The following is a 16551-nucleotide window of genomic DNA, read 5'->3' on the forward strand; positions in this document are numbered from 1 at the left end:
TTTGGGACCTGTGGATGGGATAAGCTGAGTGTGGCAGGCTCCTCTCTGGTGCCCCTGCTCTGCCATGGGCTGGCCATGATCTGACTCGACTACAGATGCTGTGCCATGCCCGCCTCATGGTGACAGTGTTATGGGCTGTCACTGTTGCCCTCGGGATGACGGCATGTGTTGAACGCCAGCCTGTGCGTTGGAGCCACTGTTGTTCCCATGCCGCAGGTGAGGGTGGGCAATGCATCAAGTCCTGAGGCAGAGTGGGACCTTGTGTCCTCGCTGGCAGCTCCCTGACTTCCTGCTAGGATCTTTGAGGCTCCCATAAGCCCGTTCCATGGACTTTATCAGTAGAAAACAACAAATAAGAGATAGATTTTGCAGCTCTGTACCCATGAAATGCCTTCTGCAATTTCATGAGGTGAGAAGTGGGGGTCAGGGAGGAACTGCCCATGCAGGGACTTAATGGGGGCCTGGCTGGTAGGAAGGAGCTTTCCCATCTGTGGCTCCCTCCATCAGTCCTTGTGGAGCCCACAAGGTCCTTCACCTCCCTGGGCCTCCTCTTCTGCCTCTGCCCAGTGGATGGTCCCTGCAGAGGCATTCAGAAGGACTGAGCCGGGCTGGGAGCTACTGGCCGTGTCCAAGCCTCTGCTTGTGTGCTCTGGCTCTGAGCTTCCATCCCAACTGTTCTGCTAGGGTGCCCCTTGGGGCAGGGACACAGCCAGGACCTCCTTCCTTGCTTCAAACTACACTCCCGGGATTTCCAGATAAGGTCTGGGTTCTGTGCGTCTCCTTACCCAGCTTAACTTCTGAGATGTGAAATCTCAGACATGGAGGATGTTACATTTTCATTCCCATTCACAAGTGGGGAAACTGAGGGCTAGGGAGGCCTGGTTCCACAGGTAGAATGAGGACTTAAACTCTGACTGCAGACTCCCGTTCATCACGATGGACACTCAACAGTGTCAGAAGCAAGGCTCAGAGAGGCTGCAAAAGTTACTTCTGGTCACACAGTATGCCAGTACCAGCACGAGGAACAGACCTGGGGCCTCTACCTACTTTACGCTGTGCCATTTGGTGAATCTTCCCAGACTTTCAAAGGGCTTACAGGAGGCACCTGGCTGCCAACAGATTTCTTGCAGGTAAGGATGTAAGATACCAGGACCATGTGGCAGGCAGGGGCTCAGGGAGCCTGGATCAGTCCTGGCTGCCCCTCTGGAATTGTGGATTCCACCCTAGGGTAGACAGGGGTGAGGTCTAACCTTCTTGGCCCACACGGTCCTGCGTATGTTCCTTCTCTTTCCCCATGAGGGAGACCAGGAGCCCCTGGGGCTACTTCCTTCTTGGGGCCAGCAGCAGTATGTAGATCCCCAATGGCTGGGGAGAGATGGAATTGACCTTAGCCTGGCAAGGCTGGGTGATGACTATCTTGGCCCAGGCCTAGACTAGGGTCTCACCTGTGATGACTCCTGCTCAGTGCTCCTCACTTAGGGCAGCCTTCAGTGGGCAGCCCATCCTGGGATCCTGCTCTGAGGCAAGCGTGGGCTTCTGGGCCCTGTGAAGTCTCTGCTACTCACAGTGTCTCCTTCTCACACTAGGCGGGAGGGGAGAGTGGTCTACACCACCTATCATAGAAGCAGAGCTGGCGCTCACAGGCATGAGTGCTGGGGCTGAGATTCTTACTGCTCCCAGGGATGGTTTTTCTTCATTGTCCCTGGGACTTGGCTAAAAGGTTCAGAGACCTGAGATCCCCACCTTCCCAGCGCTGAGGAGGAGCGGTAGAGACTCCATGACAGGTACCTTGGGATGGACTTGGACAGGTTTGAGGGTTTCCTCACAAGATGGAGTAAAGATGGAAATTGAGATGGGGCAGCACCGTGGCACCCAGGTAAATTGGGAAGGGAGTCTCTCAGAGACATTCTGTAGGTACAGGAGACCAAGAGCCTCAACCAAAAGGCAGGTCAGAGACAAAGTGTGGGCTCCAAAGGGCAATAGGAAGAGCTCTAGAGTGATGGGTGGATTTAGCTAAAAGTCCTGTGGAGCCAGGGTCAAGGATCAAGGTGACATTGGCACAGGGACCCCAGGTAAGCTGGAAGAGTGTGAGCAAAGGCCCTGGAAGGTCTGGCTGGACATCTCCAAGGAAATAGAAGTGTCTTCCCTTCTCTCTGAGTGGCTGCTTGGACCACTGCCTTCAGTGGGCCTGGCAGAGATTGTGGTGGAAATGGAATGGATCAACAGAGTCTAAGCGCTTGGACATGCTATTTTTCTTCTGTTCAACATCCATCCATCCATCCATGCATCCATCAATCTCCCCTCCCTCCCTTCCTTCCTTTCTTCCTTCTTTCCACTAAAACATCTCTCCACCCACTTACCCACCTACCAACCCATCTATCCATCCACCCAATCCATCTACCCATCCATCTACCAACCCATCCATCCATCTACCCACTCACTCACCCATCGTCTACCAACATCACTGATCCATCTATCCATTCATCTTTTCGTCCATCAATCCTTCCTTCTTTCTTTGTGCTAATACGTCTATCCACCAATTTATCCACTTACCAATTCATCCATCCACTCACAACCCATCTACCAACCCATCCATCCATCCATCCATCCATCCATCCATCCATCCATCCATCCAATCTCGTTCATCAGTTATTTCCTGAGTATATATTGTGTGCAACACTCCTTGCTGACCTAGACCAGGATGGAGGGATGGGGAAAGAGGATAGTTTGCTAGGATAAATAAAACACAGTTTCCACTTCTGAAAATCCCCCATCTCCATATATGACCTGTTTCCCTGGTACTCCTGGAAGGACACATGTGTCAGTGTGGAGAAAGCATTCCCAGTCACACATGCAGGTTTGGGAAATAATTTCTTGTCATTTACTCAAGATCTGGCTCTTTCTGTTTGGCCAGCCCTTGAAACAGAAGCCATTTTTACCTTCTTCCCAACTTCCAGGCTTACAGTTTTCTTTCTCAGAACTACCTACTATTTCTAAAACTTTCCTTCAACCTTATCGTGGAGGATATCAATCACAATAAAGGGCCAGAAATCAGCTTTCTTTGGCCTCAGGCTTGAGATCTCCCACTAGTCACTGTGGGCACTTGTGCCTGTGTCTGCACCCTACTTCCAGCCAGGGACAGCCTTAAGTCTTGGAAAACTAGACAGGTCCCCATCTGGGCTCTGTCATGTGTAGGTCGCTGCGTGGTTGGCTGTTCTTTCCAGCAAAGTCAGCTCCCCAGGCGTTCTGTCCACTTCCCACAGGCAGATGCTGGTGCCCAGCCAGGCTCCTGTTACTGCCACAACTCCATGCACTTTTCCTAAACGTCCTGGGCTTTTGAGTTTGTACTGTCTTTCTTCTGGGATGGACTGGAATGTAGTTTCTAGAATAGGTCACCCACCAGTCACATATTAGCAAGCACAACGGTTGTGACCGTGACTTGGGTACAGACCGCAGAGAGAGCTCACTAGTCCCCTGCAGGGAAATGACTGCTCTGGTCATGTCACATCTCCTAAATGCACTGTCCGCCCAGAATGCTGGTGGCTGTGCACCAGGCTGGGGCCGGGGACAGGCTGGCAGGGCGGGATAGCTCTTGGGCTCTGACCCCAGGCATTCTGTGACCCTCTAGTCTGATTTGAGCTAGAGAGCATGGGCTTGGAGGAGTGGGGCCAGGGCCCTTTGCTGAAGTCTGTGTCCTTTCTGTGTCGGGAGGATCTATTAAACCAAAGGGGCCTCTCACCCTGGGGATTTAAAGTGCTTTTAAGAGGCGATTATTCAGAGTTTTGTAATTTCTGCTCCCTAAGTGCTCTTCCGTCTTTGACCCCGACCTAAAGGGACTCATTTCCATATGCTTGATTGGAAAGTGGGCCCTACCCCCGCAGGACTCAGGGACCTCAGCCTGGCCTTCTGCCCCCAGGCTGGTGGGCCCTGGACTCTGGACAGTGATTGCCCCACTTCCCAGTTGCTGGGGAGGAGCCACCAAATTAACCACTTAGTCTATTCTGTCCTGCACCGTGGGTGCTGCAGGCCCTGGGAGGAGCTCTTAGTCCCCAGGGGGTGGGGTGTGCTCTAGTCACCTAACCAACACTGCTCCATATACAACCGCCCCAAGGTGCTCAAGGAGGAGGCTACCGAGACCCCAGAGGAGACGCCTTGGCTTTCCTGTGGGGCGGAGCAGGAGCTGTTTCGGGAGGGACCCTGGGACTGATGCCACGCCTGCCCTCGGCCCCTCACTTCAGCGCTCAGCCTGGTGTCTCCCTGCTTTCTTGGGCCCTGTGGTACCCTGTGGGGGGCTGGAAGAGCTGAGGCTCACAGCCCAGGCAGCCTGACAGAAGGGTCCCTGGAGACCTGTCCCCCCAGCTCTCCACTCTCACAGGACATGACCTCCCACTACCCACAGTGGCAAATGGCTATCAGCAGTCCTTTACTGGATGCTGTCTTCCTGCCTTGTTCCCACTCCATGGGTAGCCTGGGGTCCTCTCCAAGCACACTGGTGTCTGCTTCAGACCCTCCTCACCTCCCCATCCTACTGCCCAACTGCAGAGGCACCAGAGCTGGACAACGGCCAGTCGGGAGTCGCTGTTGGGCCTGTGGATGCCACGAGTGTTCTGAGTCCTCAGGTCATGCTGTTGGGCTTGTTTGCTACAGGTAGAGGCGTACTATTCGGGGCCTTGAATGCTGGGTGCTGGGCCGGGGGGCCTCGAGGATGAGCTTCTAGGGGATGGTGACCAGTGGTCTTTGACGAAGGGCAGCTCTGGGGCTGCAGTTGCAGGAGTGCTGCTGGCCAGTTATACCGCGGGTGTCAGAGGTCAGGACTTTCTGGCATGAAGACCTCGTGACTAGGACTGTCCTAAAGCCACAGCCTACATCTTGTATGGACTGTTGTGCCCCTGACCCAGAGCACTGCATTGCACAAGCCTGTGGTCTTTTCTGTATGTGTGTTCTAATTACAACTGTATAAACTGGAGCTAGTGGAACCAGCAAGGGGGGCAGGCAGAAGAGAAGCCAACCTAGTGTCACCTGGCTTAGCCCTATGTACATTTTCTTCTTAGGGAAGGGATGGCCACCAGATAGACCCCGGCCATGTCTATTGGCTCATTCCTTCCTCAGTCAACAGGCATGGTGTCCAGCAGTACTGGACTGCCCCTCTGAGGTTAAGTGTCTATGCAGCTCAATCATGCTATATATGAACCTAAAAATCATAGAAGGGACTTGGGGTCCAGTGTGGGTCTAGGGTCACTGCTGGGCCTATCACTAGGATGGAGGTGGTGGAGTATGTCATGGTTCTTGGCCAGCGGAAGTGGAAGGTCTTCCCTAGGACGCCCAGCTCCAAAGTCACCTAGGTCAGGATGACATTTGTACCATTTCAGAGAAAATGGAGGCCCAGGAGTTAAGCGACCCCATCAGGGTCCTGTGCCATGTCTGCTCTGTCCAGAGCTTATGTCCCTGACTCTGGCCATTGTGAGACACAGACACCATGTTAACACATAGGAGCTTGCCTGTATTAGTCAGCTTTTGTGACCAAATGGCTGACACTTGAAAGGGGAGTTTTAGCTCAGGGTTTCAGTGGGGCCAGGTCTGTGTGGTGGAGTGGAACAGGATGCACGGAGAGGCGTTGCCAGCTCTCTCCACACTTCCTTGTATGGTCCTTCACTTCTCTCAGGCTCCCCAGCTCACAGATGGTGCCCTCCACATTCAGGGAAGATCATCTCCCCGCATTATTCCTCTAGAAATGTCCTCACACATATACCCCAAAGTGTGGTGGTTCTAGGTGATTCTGAATCCAGTAAAGTTGACCTTGGAGAAGAACCTTGAACGCATCACAGTGTTCATCAACTGTTCATTTGTTTCTATGGTCACCACTTACATGGCCAGGCCAAGGTCAAGGAGCCTCTCTCAGGAAGCCACCCTGTACCTCCCAAGCCACTGGACCCTATGTCCCTGAGCTAGAGTCCTGAAAACAGAACCTGTTCAGCCTGGGTTCACTTCCTTCATTACATGTGGCCCTAGTTTCCACTGACCCCGAGGACAGGGCATAACCCAGTGGTGAATGTCCAGAGTTTGATGGAAGGGTGTCAAGACTCAGTGAGGTCAGATGGTCAGGTGAGGTGATACTGACTGGATGAGCTATGTCACATCAGACTGTGAACTCCCGGAGGCAATGTAAACCCAGCATTTTGCCAAGTCACCCACAGAGCAGATGTCCCTGTGGTTTGGTTCTTCTGGTGAGAAGAGTTGACCCTCAGGGGAGGTTTATGGATGGCTGAGTAGAAACAACAGAGAGGCTCCCTGGAGCTGAGCTAGGCTAGAGTGTATATTGCCAAGGAGAGCACTGAGATGCTCACAGGGCAGGATGGTTCACAGTGGTCTGCCTTTAACCCATCAACTCCCTTGGCCTTTTGTGTCCTCAGGACTTTGAGTTCGCAGGTCCCAGAGCCTGTCAAGGTCCTTCCCGAGTCCTTCCAGAACTCTCCAAGACCTTAGTGCCCTGCTTGTTCACAGTGGGCCCCATGTGCGTACACAGAACCCTGGGGGCAGCTTAAGGCCCTGGAGTATGCAGGAAGGTGACACAATGCCATCGTCTTCAGATCCCAAAGGCTGTCATGGGCTGTCAGACCCTGAATCCCAAGGACTGAAGGCAGCTCAGTGCCCCTGGAGAGTGGTGGAGAATCCAACTGGAATATAATTCAGGAAAAACCTTCCCACAAATCAGGTGTTCCAGGGTTGACAGACCACTATGATGAGCCAGCTGCCTTGGTCAGAGCCTTGCTGGTGGAAATGAGTGATCCCGCACAGGATGATGGTGCCTGGGGATGCCTGCAGAGTGTGATAGAGTTAATTAAAAATATGGATAAAGTCAATCCTCCCTTATGGTCCTATGATGGTTCCTGGATTTAGAATCTCCTAAGAGACGTACCTCTGAGCACATGTATAAGGGCATTCCAGAGAGGTTTAGCTGAGGAGGGAAGACCCACCCTGGGTGTGGGCAGCCCCACAGCATGGGCCGGGGTCCTGGGCTGGACAGGCTGAGCACCAGCGTTCATCTCCCTCTGCTTACTGACTGGATGAAGTGTGGTCTTGCCTCACATTCCTGCTCCGTGACTTCCCCACCATGATGAACTGTACTTTCAAACCATGAGTCAAAAATCAACTCCTTCTACCTTAGGTTGATTTTTGCCAGGCATTTCATCACAGCAACAAGGAAAGTAACTGAGAGAAACTCTGTGAGATGGTCTCTCAGACCCTAGGCTCTGGAGGAAGAAGGCTTCTTGAGACCAGTAGCCTAAAGCAAGGGTGAACCCCAGTTGCCCCAGGACCCTGGGTGAGGAGACATTTGGATGTCCTGCCCATAGGGTGATGAGAGTTAGTAGTTCACCCAGGGGTTCTGACCTACTAGGCACAGGGTCTTCTGCCTGGGAGTGAACTGGCTGAAGTGGGCCCCATTTGGCAAGATAGACATTTGAGGGAGCTCCAGGTCATGGGTACAAACATATGGCTTCACTCTCTGGGGTGCTCAGTCCAGCAGGAGAGATAGTCCCCCATTTTAGGCAATATTCCCTGCTAACAAAGAACCCCTGATCTTACCTTTGGGAGCTCCTGTGGGAGAGTTCAACACCTCCCATGAGGGCTCCCAGTTTTATGGAGACCCCAGAGTAGAACTGTTGGGTAAACGACAGAGACCCAGCTAGATTTGAATTTCAGGAAAATGACAACTTTTAGCATGAATGTGTCTCACCCAGTAATGTTTGTTATTAATGGGACGTTCATCCAGATGTCCTATATTTTCCTTAGTAACGACGCCTAGGTGCCAGGTTTTGCAGAAGGCCAGCTCTAACCTGGCCTCTCTCCCTGCAGATGTGAAGGGTACAGCGGGACTCTGCTTCCTTGTCCTCTGTGCACAGGATGATCCCTGCTTTTAGGGACAATCAGAGAGGAGGGTGGCGAGCTCCATGGACCACCCCAATTCCCTTGAGGCCTCCCTCAGCACCACGTGATCCAGGTCCATGTGACCTTCTTGCAGCTGCGCTACTGACTCAACTTGAGTCAGGGCCCTGTCCAAATCCTTGGACAATCTCAGCCTCCGTATCTGGCAGGCCTAACATCAATTCAGGTCCATCTTCTCCAGGTGACTAGACAAAGGACGCTGAGTGATCTATCAGGTGAACCACTGCCACTGATGGGGCCAAAGAAAGGGTAGAGTGGGCCACCCAGTCTGCAGCATATCTTCAGCAATGCCTTCTGCTATCCACAGCCACAGAGAGGCAGCCCAGACAATCTCTACAGAAACTGAGTCTCCAGCAGTGGGGACTCCCCTAGGGTCACCCCAGTCCTTCCTGTCCTGTCCTTGAAGTTCATGGAACATCTGTGTCCCAGGAACCAGCCCAAGGACCCTTCTGTTCCCATGGCCTTCCTCTCTTTCAGGATTTCATATGGGTATTCACCAATGCCCCCTAAGTGCCCACATGTGACAGTAAACACTATTTGGATCCAGAGCAAATTGGCTCTAATTAACCAGCTTCCAGATTATAGCTTGGAGGATCCAATGGAAAGGAAGGTTCTGGGAGGAAGTGGGGGGGCTCATTAATGTGGCAACTGTGCTTTCATTCCCCAGACAGTGGTGCTCTCCTGCCGTGCCAGCGCCCCCTCCTGCTGACTGCCTGTTGGTGGTGAAGTGGGTTCCCAGACTGTGCGAGTTTTTTAAATATATATAATGTGTGTGTGTATGATGTGTGTATGTGGCATACGTGTGCATGTGCTGGTGCACACAGGCTATGAGGTGCATGTAGAGTATGGGTCGTTCTGCCTTGCTTGAAATAGGGTCTCTAACTGTTTGCTTGTATAAGTTGGCTTTGAGCTTCCTGGATCCCCCTATCGCTGTCTCCTAGCTTGTCATAGGCGCACTAGGATTGCAAATTTCACCTGTCTTTATGTGGATTCTGGAGATCTGAACTCAGGTCCTCACACCATGAAGCAAATGCTTTATCCCCTGGGCCACCTCCCCAGCCTAAGTGTGTGAGGATTTGTGACTGAGCTGTTCTGTGTGTCTTCAGCAGCTGTTGGGGAGCAGGCCGGAAGACCTCTGAGGATGGGGAGATTCACAGTTGGTCATGTTTTGGGGTGGAAGGAAGCAATACCCCAGCTCAATAAAAACCATCAAACCCAGGTGTACCATCACTGCAGGTACCACCATCACCATGACAACCACTATCACCGTGACAACCCCCATCACCATGCTTACCACTACCCACATGACTGACCATGGTTACCATTATCACATCACCATGGTTACCACCACCACCATGGCCATTGCTACACCCATCACCATGACTACCACCACCCACACAAATATGATTATCATTAACAGTCTCCATTACCATGGTTACCACGATCATCATCACCAGCACCCTGTTTCACTGGATCCATCCCTAGCACCAGTCATTTCCCTCATTCCTATCAGCATCCAGCACCCACATGACCATGGTTACCATGGTCACCATCGTCATCCCCTGTCCTTTGAATCCACTTTCCTGGCATTGTGTCTGGGGAGGCTGACCACGATGAGACCTTCTGGTGAGCTGCTTCCCTCCCCTCCCTGGTGCCTTCCATCAGCAGAAGGTGTCCTAAGAACGGACAGGAAGAAGTGAGGCAGCTCGTTATCCCTAGCTCCTCTACCTGTCAGAAAGCCCTTTCCAGGTTGCCCCTCTGAGTTTGGAATGCTTGCAGTGGTCACTGGTCCTCAGATATGTTAGTGACCCTTCTGAGCCCCCGACCTGTCTGTCCGCTACAAAAGTCCTTGATTACAAGTCTCTGCAATGAACCTGTCTGAGGTGCGTGTTTCCTTCAGGACCTGGACCAGGACAGTTTCTGCCATCAGTGAGTCACTGTTGACAGAGAAACTCCACATCCCACAGAGTCCATGACTTCTCATGGAGCTTCCAGGGGGGACTTGGGGTGTCTTCCCTTCTGCTGGGATTTCTACTTGACAGAAGCTATAGGAGCGTCATGTAACACATGAGGCTCAGTGACATTTCTGCACTCCTGGGTCCTGCCTGCCTGACCCCTTGTGTCCCCTGCACTCCTGGATCCTGCCTGTCCTGACATCTGTATCCCTGGATCTCCCAGATACAGAACTAATCCAGGTGCTGTGATGTATACCGATTGATCTGGGTTTCAGCAGGCCCAGGATAGGAGCTGTCCATTGAATGAATACCAGGGGTGGGATGAGGTGTCTCTCTCACTCTTGCCTTGCTGACTAGGCAGTGAAGGCTCAGAGAAGAAGCAAGAACTAGGTTCAACACGAGAAGGAACCAACTTCACCTCCTCACTCTGTCTTGGGCCTGGGTCCCTTACTGTTCGACTGTTCAGGCTCAGACCCTGGTTGTGATTCTACAAGGATGTTGGCCATGACAGAGGGGCAGGGCCAGGCAGGATGACAGTCCCTTTCCCAGGTACCAACCAAGAGGGTTGGAGGATGGGCTGTGGCTGCTAGAGTCCCGCCTTCTCTGGGTTTACCAAAGTCTGGTCAGGTTGCCCCCGCCCCAATCCCCGGGACAGGGCCAGAACAAGCAGGAAAAAGACTTACTGAAGGAGCAGAGGACAGGGTTCAAGTTGATGGCAGGAGCCTGCAGTTACCCAGAAGCTGTGTGACATGAGCAAGTCCCTGAGCCTGTGACCCCCTAGCCACTTTATACAATGAAGACAGAACCCTAGGCTGGGTAGGCCTCAGATGAGAAAACAGTATGATACCTGCCGCTCAGGTGGGACCTAGAGATGGTGGCTCCAGATGCTTCTGTGCCTGCCCCAGCAGGGGAACGCTACACCCGATGAGGGGACATGAGCAGAGGGGAAGCAGCCAGGTAGCCCTGAGTGGTCCTTGGACACCAGCTTTCAGGACATGGAATCCCACAGGGACTTTGCACAGTAGTCGTGGTGAGCATCAGGGCAGGGCTGCCTCTCTAATTCATCCCTGGTTCAGAGCATCCCAGTCAGCTGAGATTTTTCTCTTTGTGATCTCTGCAAGTAGCCCACTTATAGTTGCCCAGTACCCAGCACGCACAGCTGCTCGGCTTGCTTTATTCTGGTAGCATCATGCATACACACGCTGAATCTCCTTGGCTATGCATGAGCGTGTCCCAGAGAAGTGATGACTAGACATGATGGGGGCTAAGCTGCTGGCTTCACACTGCTCTGGAGTTTCAAATCGCTTTCACGGTTGGCAGCAGCCGTCCTCCTGTGGCCTCGCTCACCAGGCCCCTCCCACACAGAACAGCCTGTAGTCCCAGCTCTGAGAAGCCAGGCTGAGGTATCCCTGGCCACTGGCCTTAGCATGGCTCTTCTTCCTGGACCTTTACTTTCTCCCTACATGTCCGTCCCCAGTGTGAGGGTCACAGAGCCCAGCCAGGAAGTCCCAGAAGTTTTTCTCCCTTTCCAGAGTTGAATGTGGGCTGCAGATGTGTAGGGGCAGCTCCCACTATAGGAGGCTCAATGCTTTGTATCTCTGCATGGGTGAAGTCCATTGAGCAGACTCCTGAGTTGAAAGCCCATCTCAGTTCTGGAAGACTTCCTGCCTCTTTGTCCAGGACCCATTCTGGGTCAATAAAGGGAAATATTCCAGAGGAATTGTCTTTTGAAAGTTCCTTAGATGGTTCTGGGGGCCCCAGGGGTGGAGCCCTGATGCAAGGATTCAGGAAGATAGACTGAAGGAAAGGTAGCCTTGGATATATTTTTTTTTAGGATGGAAGCATTTGCTCTTAGGAAGTTCATGAAAATGACAGGGCTCAGGAAGCTCAAAAAATTCTGAGACTCACAAGGCCCTTCCCTGCGAGTGTGTGTGTGTGTGTGTGTGTGTGTGTGTGTGTGTGTGTACATATATGCATGCAGAGAAGGAAACAGACACGGAAGGTAGGCAGCATGGGAAGATGGAGGCAGGGGTTGGGTGGTGTGGTCATAACCCAATGACAACATCCAGCATGGGAAGCTAGGAAGTGGAGTGGGTCTCCCCCAGACTCAGGAACTCACCAGCCCTGAAGCCTTGGCTTTGGATGTCCTGCCTAGGGGCGGGGGTGCAGGGAGATGTCTGTGGTTGTGAGGTTGCCTCCCCACCTCAGTTTCTCCAGGCAGCCCTGGGTCCTGGGGCTCCAGCCCCTTTTATCTGTTGTCACCCTGCATGCCACTCACTTCTCCACATCATAGGGTCCTGGAGGCTGAGGTCAGGGCTTCCTGGTCCCTCTGGGCCTGCTGCAAACTGGCAATGTGGCCCAGGATGAGTCTTGGCCTCTCACCAGGTAGGGGGCTGACAGAGATTCTTTGAGGGGACATGTGAGCTTCCTCCTGAATTGTGATGAGAAGTAAGACACACAGAGTTCTGGGGAGAGACTCAAAGACCAGAACATCAGATGAAAAGGCCCCCGGGGTAGAGACACACTTGAACTTGTTTAAGAGGCAGCACCAAGGGCAGAGGCAAGGCTCAGCCAGCTCATGCTATAGACTTGAGAATCAAAAGACCCCATAACTATTGCTGGAAGAGACAGTGCGTAGAAGGCAGGGACACAGGGGAGCCAGGAGCAGGATGATGCCAGGCCTGGGGTGGCAGTGTGCTGGGCCGTTAGGGAACCACACTGATCCCTCTTCCGACTCTTCCTCCCCATCCAAGTGGGCTGCTGCTTTTCCTAGACAGGAAGACCAGTGATTTCCAGATACTTTGCTTCTCCTTGGGGCTCTCAGGGCCTCTGAGGTTGTCCTGTAGCGAGCACCCAGCACCCAGGGCATGTGTGCATATGTGCATACATACATACATGTACATGTGAGTATGTGTGTGCATGCACATGTGTGCACGTGTACCTGGGCATCTGTTCACATGTGTCTACATGTGGCTTGGCTTGCTGCTACTTTTGCAAACTCTACGGTACAGCTACCCGAACCATGCAAGCTCTCATCAGCATGCGCTATTAAATATGCAGAATTGTCAACAACTTGTTTTTATGGAGTCAGGAAACCCAGCACCTCGGGCCAGGCTCTCTGTCCTACCCCATCATCTGAAAACATTACTGCTTGGGTCCTGGGATTCCTGCTCACCTTGGCCAGAGCCGGTCAGTTGCCAGCCCATGGATGCCTGCCAACCCAGGTGCCATCTCTAGTGCTGAAGGGGCATGGAAGGCCGGCGGTCGGGAGCACAGCAGTTTGGATCTTCAGGGCCATCACAGTCTGGCTCAGCCATGTGACCTGTTGCCTAGGGGCCCAGGCCTTGCTCCCGCTTGGGCTGTTCTCTTGACTGCTGTGGGCACCACACATCTGCTTCCTGGACCTGGCTGCTGTGCGTCCCCTCCCCACCCTGTTGTTCCCCATGCTCAATTCTTTTCCACTTAGGCTGTCTCGTCCCTGGCTGAACCTGAGGTAATGAACATGGACCAGTCGGTCTGCTGTGAGCTGTGTACCATGGTGGTCCTTGTGGGCATATATCCAGAACTCCCACACGAGGGTGAGATGACCCTGGAAGGCAGTCCAGCTGCCAGAGGTGGGAGCCCAGTCCCAGAGCTGATAGGAAGGGACACAGCAGACTCAGGAACAACCCAGTCCCACCAGTAATAGTCCTTCAGCCCGCACAGCTGGCCCGGTGGTCTCTGAGGAAATGACAATCCTGTAATAAATAACTTGTGTGACCACCCAGAGCAATAGATGATAGCCAATTAGGATTTAAGCTTTTTCCTGTTAAAGAGACATATGTCAAGACAAGGGGTCTCAGTGGCTGAAAGGAGCATCGGGACAGCTGCTTGTGGGAATTGAGCAGATGTGGCATGGAGGCCCTGTGAGGCTGAGTACTCCAGGTCCATCAGCCGGGCCCTAACTCCAGGAGGCCTGTTGGCCCCAGAACAGGAGAGCAGAGACCCTCAGTCCTTGGAGAGTCTACCGCTCTCCAGTAAGGCGGAGAAGCCAGCTCTGCCTGAGATCAGACTTTTAAAAAAAGAGATTCATTTCGTTTTAAATTATGTGCATGTGTGTGTATTGGTCGGTAGACGTGAGTGCAGGTACCCACAGAGGCCAGCAGGGGACATCAGATCCTCTGGAGTCAGAACCACAACCTTCCAGCCCACTGTCCCCGGGCCCATTCCCCCACTCCCACCCCAGTATCTTGTCCCTGGACCATAATCTCTCACCCCAAGCAGCCCCTGACCTGGCCCACTGCTCTGCATGCCACAGCCTCACCATGAACGCCACCTTTTCTGGGAGTCACAACCTTCTCATGACCTCTGACCTCTTATTTTATCCCCTTGTTCACCTGTCAGGGCGATTGCTTATTAAGCATCTGAGTCTGCCCTACAAGGCCTCTGTGTTGTCTCCCTCTCGGGACGAGAGACAATCCCTTTCTCGTGGCCTTGACCAATGTCTCCCAAACTCCAACAGCATCACCTTGCTGCTTCCCCCCAGCAAGACTCAGGCCAGTCCTTCGAGGCAGCCGTGTGGATCCTCACTTGACAGATGGTAGAGCCCAGGTCGGCACCATGTAGTGGTTCTTCCTGGTGTCCTTGATGCTGAGTGCCGCAGCAGCGTCCTTCATCCCCCCAACCCAGCCGTGCCCCGGCCCATATGACCTGCCTGGCCCTGACACCCCTGTCCTAGATGTTCCTGCACAGGTGCATCTTTGAGAAAATCAGAAGATGCCCATCCCCCACAGGGGGCAGCTCAGCGTCTTTCCTCTCTCGGTGACCACACGGCTTCCTGGCCAAGCTGGGGCACCTTGAGGGTGCTGCCACCTAGTACTCACTTTCAGAACGATGGCCGTCTGCCAGAACTTCGGTTCTGCGATGCACTCAGTCAGGGCAGGCTGCTGCTGCCCTTCCCGGTCCCCGTCTCAATTCTGCAGCTTCGGCCTGGCGGTACCCACAGCTGCCGGTGGGCGACTCTTCCCATCAGATGTGCACTCTGCCAGGCTGAGGTTGCCTCCAAGCCCAGTTGCCACGGCTGCTCCATCCGGCCGTCCCAGCTGCCGCATGGCGGGAGTTAACACTCCAACACTGAGTGACTTATACGACATGTCAACACAGCACCTAGGAGAACAGAGAAACAGCAGCAACGCCGCTGTTTAATTACTCTTCTCAGATGAGGTAATGATCACTAATGTGTATCGGGTCCCATTAATTAACTCTCTGACTTTAATTAACTTCTTGCCTATTTCACCTGACATACTATATCATCACAAATGTCAAATGTGCAGAACATTTCCCTCTTGCAACAAAACAAGATGCATCCCAGAAATGCTGCATTTTTGACACGGGACAGGAAGGAAGTCCTCTGTGGGGAGTGGAGTGGACAGGCTGCCCGCCGGTGGGACACAAGAATGTCTGGCTGGAGTACAGTGCTTTCTAAGCATCTACTAAGAATTCATAATCATAATCAAATTTGCTCCTGATCACACTGCCATGACTTCTTGTAGTGTTTAGACACACTGCTAATGATAAACACATCCACAGAGCACCTCAAACAGCAGGGCGAGGGTTTCAAAATGAAAAACAAACCAGAACTTCCTTCTCATCCCGAGGGCTCCCTTAGAGCAAGCTAGGCACGAGAGCCGGAAGTCAGGGGCTCTTGGGTGTCCTCCCCAGATGCCCAGGCATGTGGGTCTTGGGCAAGGCCAGGGTGCTAATGGCTGCTGTTCCAGCTCACCTGGGCCCTTGCCACTTGGGGCCCAAGAGCTTCGTCACTTTGGACTGGAGAAGCTGGTCATCACCATGGCAGCTGGGGACACTCAGGTCCTCTCCACGGCCAACTTGTCCCTGCAGTCACTCTCTGGCTACCCTAGTCACTGTTACCCCTCAGTACCCCCTCAACCTCCAGTTGTCCCGGTTATGGGGGAAGTGACCCAGGGTTGTGCTCTCTGAAAGTGAGGATGGGGCTTCCGACCCCCATTTCTCTCGGGGCCTGACCCGAAACCAAGGAAATGCAAGGGTGACGTCAGAGTGATCCTTGGGGTTGGCTGTGCTCAACACAGGAACCCTGGCCGGGCTGTGGATTCAGCTTCTTAGGGGCAGGGATGGGAACCAAGTGAGTCCCTGACCCTGCAGGACGAAGTGACGTCCCAGGACCTAGAGCTGCCAGGTCAAGGTTCCTTTAGCAGAGCCCCAGCACAGCAGCCTCAAATCACCTCTGGAGGCCTGTATAGAGGTGGTGGGCGCCCTGTCTGAGAGTGCACACCCAGACACGTGCACACGCTGACACCTGTTGTTGGATAGGTGTGTCCTCTGAACAAACTAGCACTGAACCCTAAGAGACTCCCTAGAAAGAGAGAAATACGGTCCCCCCTCCCACCCAATCGGTCAGTTTCAGTTGCAGGAGGGAAGGATCTAAGGACGGACATGAAGGAAGCCCGGGGAGGCAGCAGGAAGTTCGCCATCTTGTCTGCACTCTGGCAGATCTGAAAAGCTCAGCCGAGATGTAGAGAAAAAGCCCGCGGGTGCCTTTGTAAGTGACCCTCTTCTGGACCTCATAAACTCTGCATGAAAAACCGAATACATCGAATGTGTTGGTTTTTTGTCAGTTGGTCATAAAGACAGGGAG

This window comes from Nannospalax galili, unplaced genomic scaffold (assembly GCF_000622305.1).
Source record: "Nannospalax galili isolate Female #2095 unplaced genomic scaffold, S.galili_v1.0 scaffold525, whole genome shotgun sequence".
In the NCBI taxonomy this organism is placed as follows: Eukaryota; Metazoa; Chordata; class Mammalia; order Rodentia; family Spalacidae; genus Nannospalax; species Nannospalax galili.